A 7,238-nucleotide genomic window follows, 5' to 3' on the forward strand; every position below is an offset into this window, starting at 1 on the left:
TATGACAGAGGACACAGAAAGCCAGAGCTGGTTTACATTGAATGAATCATACTACTTTTGGAATTCTTCAAAAGTAGCTTTGCCCTGGATTATTGGTGTTTGTGGTTTTGTTAATTTCACAGAAGCATCTATAGTTTCTTCTAATGCTTATACTACAAATCAGTTTTTCAATGAAAAATAGACTTTTCCTCAGTTGAGCCGTATCAGTGGATATTCTCCAAATAAAACGTAAGGTAGGTGGAACTTGGAATGCCGTCAAGGAAACTTTAAATTTAAAATACCAGAGGGCTTGGCATCCATAGCACAGTGGTTACGGCACGGCCACATATACTGAGGCTGGCCAGTTCGAATCCGACCCAGGTCGGCTAAACAACAATGACAACTGCAACAAAAAAAATAGCCGGGCCTTGTGGTGGGTGCCTATAATCCTAGCTACCTGGGAGGCTAAGGCAAGAGAATCACTTAACCCTAAGAGTTTAAGGTTGCTGTGAGCTGTTTCGCCAGGGCACTCTTATCAAGGGTGGTGTAGTGAGACTCTCTAAAATAAATAAATAAATAAAATACCAGAGGTATTTTTTTAGGTACAAGAATAGTGTTTTATGTATATAAATTATATATTTCAAGAAGTCATATTTTTGAGGCACTGAAGTGTTTGCCAGTGAAATCATGAGATGTCTATGGTTGGCATAGAGAGAAGAGAGAGTAGTTATGTAGTTTAAATAGAGATTTCTCTAACTTTGATGTTCAGAAATTTCAGATAATATTTATTCATTCTGCAAACATGTTGAATCCTGCTGGATTTTATCTAGATATGTATCTTCTGAGTTGCTCTGAGGCAGTGTTTTTTGTATCTTTTGTCTTGGCTATTAAAAGGACTTGGATTCATTCTAGTATTCTTCCAGTTATCTTTCATAAATTATTGGTCATTATAAAAACTTTCATGTTCTATTTCTTCCTATTTCACCTGACCTATAGTAGGCTTGGCCATGATGGCATATCATAATATTACAGGTCTATTTTCCTGTAGTTCTTTTTGTATTCATGTATGCTTGTGCACATGTGTTTAGTGCATTTAGTTTACCTTAATACATAGGTATTAGTATTGATTATTCTACATTGGGTATGATTTTAGGTTGTTTTTTACTTTGTAATATTTTGTAATAAGCCTGACTTAACACATAAAGGAAGCTGCTGGCTTGACATTTTTTAAAATTCATCTACATTCTTTACATTGGGTGTATATAAAATATTTTTAATTTTCATAATATTTTGTTCACTTTAGTGAAAACTTCTAAGGTTTTTTTGGGGGGGGGTTGTTTGAGAAGGAGGCAGAGTCTTGCTCTGTGTGGAGTGCAGATTGTGAGGTGGCATGGCAAGAATCCCCCCCAGCTGCTTCTCCTCCCATCCTAAACAGTAGTCCTTTCTCCTTACTCCTCTGCCAAAAGTCACTCATAGCTTCTACATACTTTTCTATCTTTTGCCTAAATGCACATAGCCTTCTCTCCCTACAGTTAATGTTAATCTTCACTCCATGTACTATTACTTTCCCTCAATCTTATGAAAATATTCCCACTTGCTTTCTTTGCTGATTTGCAGCATTATTAGCATAAGCAACCTTGTTTAGGTACTATTAATAAAGCTGGTCACAGGCTAGATGCTGTCTGCAGTCATCAGCTGCGTCAGACCTCCCCATCCCATCCCTTTAATCTCTTTGTGTTTGGTGTAATCTCCGTCTCTTATGTGACTTCTTTTCTCAATTCCCCACCATTCCCCCTCATTCCTTTACTCTTTGTGCTGGCTTGTGAAAGCTCTGTTGGCAGGACATGAGGGCAGTGGAGCCATCATAGCTCACTGCAACTTCAAACTTCTGGCTTTAAGCAATCCTCCCACCTTGACCTCCGAAAGTGTTAGGAATACAGGTGTGAGCCTCAATACCTGGCCATAAATTTAATTTTATTTATTTATTTTTTGTAGAGACAGAGTCTCACTTTATCGCCCTCGATAGAGTGCTGTGGTGTCACAGCTCACAGGAACCTCCAACTTCTGGGCTTAGGCGATTCTCTTGCTTCAGTTTCCCGAGTAGCTGGGACTACAGGCACCTACCATAATGCTGGGCTATTTTTTGTTGCAATTTGGCCAGGGCCAGGTTTGAACCTGCCACCCTCAGTATATGGGGCTGGGGCCCTACTCACTGAGCCTCGGGCACTGCCCTATTTATTATTTTGAGACAGAGTCTCACTTTGTCACACCCTTGGGGGAGTGCTGTAGCACATAACTCACAGTAACCTCAAAGTCCTGGCCTCAAGCTATTCTCTTGCCTCAGCCTCTCCAGTAGGTGGGAATACAGGCACCTAGCACAATGCCTGGTTATTTTTAGAGCCAGGGTCTCACACTTGCTCAAGCTGGTCTCAAATCTATGAGCTTAGGCAATCCACCCTCCTTGGCCTTCCAGAGTGCTAGGATTACAGGTGTGAGCCACCAGGCCCCGCCTTGGCCAAAAATTTTAATGTTAATATCCACATTCATAGTTACAATTTCTTGCAGCCATTCATTTCCAGTTTTTTCATGATCCACAGATTGATTTTGCAGTTCACAATTTCCCATTCTCTGGATTTTATATTTTAGTGGCTTTCCAAGCCCCTCAGAAGGGTCTCTTTAAACAGGACTGTCACCCTGTCACTGTCTTCACAGTGGAGTCCTAATTACTTGATTGTGTTTCATAGATCACAAAGGTTCCTTCAAGTGATCTTTTCTTCCATTCCCTCATATCTATCAGCTTATACATTCTGTAAGTAAATCCATCACTTTCTAATATTTTATCTTCAAAGCAGATTGCTGCTTCCTCCTCACTGTCATCTTTTCATTATCTCTCATTCCTCTTCGCACGGTCAGGGCATAACATACTATCTTCTAGGCCTGGAGATGGGAAATTGCAGGCTGGTGGGAAGAAGAGAGAAATCATCCTCCTGGGAGTGGCAGGCACCCAGTTCTGATCTACGTGAAACTGTAGGCGAAAACATCCCTCTGTGTCTGTTGAGAGAGCCTTGCCATAGACCACGCACCACCTGATGCCAGAAGGTGTTGTCAGGGAAGCCGCAGCAGAAGCAGGAATGGACCGTGAATGCACAGTCTTAGGCTAACCAGCTCTTGCAGCAATCCTGACCCACAATGCCAAGGAAGATTCCTGAGCTGTTATCACTTCCACTCTGTCAGTCTGTTCGGTTTTCACACTCATTTTGGATCTTTCCTGAGGTCTTCCTCTCTTGGTCTCTGCCTTAAGTTTCCTTGAATATGACTGTAATCTGGCCTCCTTTGGTGTTTTAGGAATATCATATTTCTGTCCAAGATAGGCATGCTTCTGAAGCCTCAGGAAAAATGTTTTCTTGCCATCAGTACTCAATTTGAATTCTTGGCACCAGTTCTGCAAAGTGGTTCAACACACATTACAGATGGGAGGCAAAGCGATTGGCAAGAGAAGAACTACTGTTTTATTTACATCTAGTTTTGGGATAGCTTTTGATTGTTGGCAATAGATGAACTTCATTGTGTTTCCTGGGATTGTTCAGTTTGACATTAGAAGTTGAAGAAATAGTTGGTTCCATTTGTTCTAGAGTAATCTTTAACTGGAACCAATGTCAAAATCATACTTTCTTCATTTATTTCTTCCTCAGAAATTCTTGCTGCTAGTGATTTGAATCTGACATGTTCAGTAGCACCTGGGGGAGGCAGCAGCGATGTTAAGGATGTGAAGTTTATGTCTTCTAGTCTCTGTTATCTGGATTTCTAATAACCATATCTCTTCCCATTTTCTTTTTTTATTTTCTTTTTAGAGAGACAGAGTCTCACTTTATGGCCCTCGGTAGAGTGCTGTGGCATCACAGCTTACAGCAACCTCCAGTTCTTGGGCTTAGGCCATTCTCTTGCCTCAGCCTCCCGAGTAGCTGGGACCACAGGTGCCCACCACAATGCCTGGCTATTTTTTGTTGCAATTTGACCAGGACCGGGTTTGAACCCACCACTCTCGGTATATGGGGCTGGTGCCCTACTCACTGAGCCACAGGTGCCACCCAGATCTCTTCCCACTTTCCTCACAGGAAGTAATAGCAGTTATGATACCATGTAAGATTTAAATCCAAAAACTCAAAACTAAAGATAGTTGGGGTTTTTGTTTGTTTTTTTGACACAGAGTCTCATTCTGTCACCCTTTGTAAAGTGCCATGGCATCATAGCTCATAGCAACCTCAAACTCTTGGGCTCAAACAATCCTCTTGCCTTACCCGCCTGAGTAGCTGGAAGTACAGGCGCCTGCCACAGGGCCCAGCTGTTTTTAGAGACAAGATCTTCTGGCTGTTGCTCAGGCTGGTCTTGAACACCTGAACTCAAGCAGTTCACCTGCCTCATGAGCCACTGTGCCAGTCCCCAGGATTAGATTTTTTAACTAAAAAAATTTAAAAGACAATAAAACTTAGCCTTAGATTTGGCTCTCTTTCCATCACCTGTACAAGAAACAATTGATCACCATCATATTTAAGTAAGAATTTTCAGTGACACACACAGAGATTCTCTGTGCATTAGGAGTATGTGAATTATGACTCTGAATTCCCAATTGTGGCCACTGCAGTTACCACCGTGAGCACACATAGACTGCATCAACATTAGTGTCAGGGTCCTGCCCCAGGAGCAGGGTCTGCTAAGACCTGTGGAAACTGGCAGTGATCAACTGAAGAAATACAGAGTTAGAAGCAACGGTGAAGAAAGACATAGGGTAGAATTGGCCCAGAATATTTGCTCCACTCTGAGACCCCGTCTAAACCTACAGACCCACTGAATATGACCCTTCCCCCGCTTCCTCATCCCACCAACGGCCTTCCCCCAACAGCATTACCAACGGCAATCCGCCAACGGCATTCCCCCCCCAGCCCCCCGGCAGTTTATTCTGGGATATAAAAGCAGCCTGTAACAGCTCTTCGGGGTTCCTCTCTGTTCCTCTCCGAGCGGCTGAGGGACCCTGAAGCGCCAGAAATAAACACCTCTTGCGTTTGCATCGACCTGGGTTTGGTGACTGTTCCTTGGGGGTAGCTATCTTAGCCGGACCCATGTTTTGGGTCCAACAAATCTATTTGCCTAGAGGGTAAAATGAGGGAGGGAAAGAAGACTTTAGCAGTTTCTCCAATTGAGCACATCAGCTCCTATTATTGTTATTAACCTTAAAGGGTACCCTTCAGAAATCTGAAATCTGAGCCTTGTATGGGGGTGTAGGAAACAGAACACCAGGCTAGCAGAGACAAACAGCAGTCTTTGAAACATTAACGAACAGACCCCTGACCTTAAGAGCAGACATTGGAAGTTAGAAATTGAATAGCTGTGGAACTCCAGTGTGGGGGTTGGGCTCCAGAGGGGGGAGCACATGCTGGCCACTGTAAATAAGTAGCAGCTGCAGGGGTTGCTTCGGGCCTTTTCCCGACAGGCAAGGGAGGCCCCCCTCCTGTAATCTTCCAGTGGTCTTACAATCCATGGTCTGGCCTGCTTACTTGGTGATGGCACCAATAGTGAGAGAGTCTCCTGCTTTAAGATCTCACACACACAGATTGCTAGGGAGGTATTAAAACACCCCTCATTCTCTGTGGAGTAAAACACCACCAGTGTTAATCTCCTCTGAAGAATTGGTGGGAGGGAGGCATTTTTCTCCCATCACCCCCTCACAGAGGATCTTCCTCCGCAACAAGGGATATAAGCTCTTCTGCTCATATCTCAGGGTTAGAGCTACTCTTCCCTTGGTCTCTGCGCCAGGCAAATGAAAGTCTCTACAAGGGGTATCTGCTTTGCCTGTTTAATGGGCAGGAAACATGGGCCCTAGAAGATGTATCTTTTTCTAGGACTTGCCACAATCTCTTCTGTGGCCATTATTTTCCTCAGAGTGCTCACAGACCCAGCAGGGTGTGTGTAAGCTGAATCCCCAACAAGCTAAAATTTCAGAAAAGGCAGGAAGCTTGCTAGCAGTGACTAGCTTAAATGTAAACTAGCTGACTGTTCCCTACTCACTCAGCTTAGTTTCTAGTTTTCCTCTTTTTCTTGAGGTGCTTCCAGTCCCTGTTCTCCCAGCACATTAGAATTCCTGTTTTGTGAACTGTAAAACCTATTCCAGATGGCTGGAGTTAGTAGAGCCAGACTTTGTGCTACCCTATCTAGGATCAAAGTTTAGAGTTTGCTGGTTACCTGTAGCCAATCCCAGGGAGACTGTTCCTAGGGAAATTGTCCACAACAGAGTATAGGAATCCAGTGCTTTGATGTCACCTGCTCTGTTACAGGTTTGCTTGCTGACCCCCTGACAAGAATAACTGGACTGTTGGGTCTAGTCTACAGTATGTGCCCAAGAAGAGAGAAGACGGCATTATATCTACAAGTCAACTAATGTACAATTAGTCACCTACATACTAGTTAAGGTACTTTGGCTTTTTTATAACCTCACTAGAAAGGAATGTGGGTGTGTATAATGTTTAGGACTTAAACATGCTTGTTGGTTTTCTTTCTGACTATTTGTCCTATTCATTAAGTTTTGAACTCTTTGATGCTTATTGGTGAATTTTCTATTTCTTTCTTGTTTGTGTTTTTGCTTCTTGTGTTGTCATGCTCTTCTAGTTACTAATAACCTAAAGATCACATTTGATAATTTATTAAAAGTAAACACCTGTCTTGGGGAGGTCTTGATTCACAGCAACATCCTACCCCTGAGTAAAGAATTCTGTTGCTAATTCTTTAAATTCTTGATATACTGATGAATAATAATTTAGTGACACTGAAAAGGATGCTGGTTTAGTTAAGTCATAAAATTCTACTAATCCTTTTGCACGTAGGCATTTTTGACTATACCATGGAATCCGTAGCCAATGACTATAACCTCTGTATTGTAGCATCCATGAAAAAGGACAACTATGATATGGAGTCCCTTTTCCTTCTCCTAAATTTTGCTATAAAAGCCTCCAGAATACTTCTCAGTTTTGTTATGTCTTCTTCAACAACCTGTTGCATACCAATGAGGGGGTGTCAAACTGACCTCACTGTTGTTCTATTGTTGTGTATTTGTTTATGTGGGGAGTTACAGGGTCCTCGTTTAGGACTTTTGGTATTACAACTATACCCACTTGTTAGGGATAGTCCTCATACCAGCACTTTTGGATCAGCAGTTCTCTAAACTTAGCAGCAGCAAAGAGTTGCTATGTCTTTTACAGGAAAAGCCA

The 7,238-nt window shown here is 42.5% G+C and overlaps 1 protein-coding gene across 3 annotated transcripts in view; it reads left to right on the forward strand.

The window, feature by feature from the left end:
* Positions 1–7,238, forward strand: part of KIAA1551 (KIAA1551 ortholog) — a 37,250-nt gene that overhangs the window by 10,019 nt on the left and 19,993 nt on the right. For 2 of the 3 annotated variants that reach the window (XM_023514718.1, XM_003792487.3), the window contains one exon: positions 6,309–6,443. The exons of the other annotated variant lie outside the window; for it this stretch is intronic. The gene's annotated coding sequence lies outside the window, so the exon portion shown is untranslated. The remainder of the gene's footprint in view (positions 1–6,308; positions 6,444–7,238) is intronic. 3 annotated transcript variants of the gene reach the window in all.

Source organism: Otolemur garnettii, unplaced genomic scaffold, assembly GCF_000181295.1.
Source record: "Otolemur garnettii isolate 467f Iridium unplaced genomic scaffold, OtoGar3 scaffold00057, whole genome shotgun sequence".
In the NCBI taxonomy this organism is placed as follows: Eukaryota; Metazoa; Chordata; class Mammalia; order Primates; family Galagidae; genus Otolemur; species Otolemur garnettii.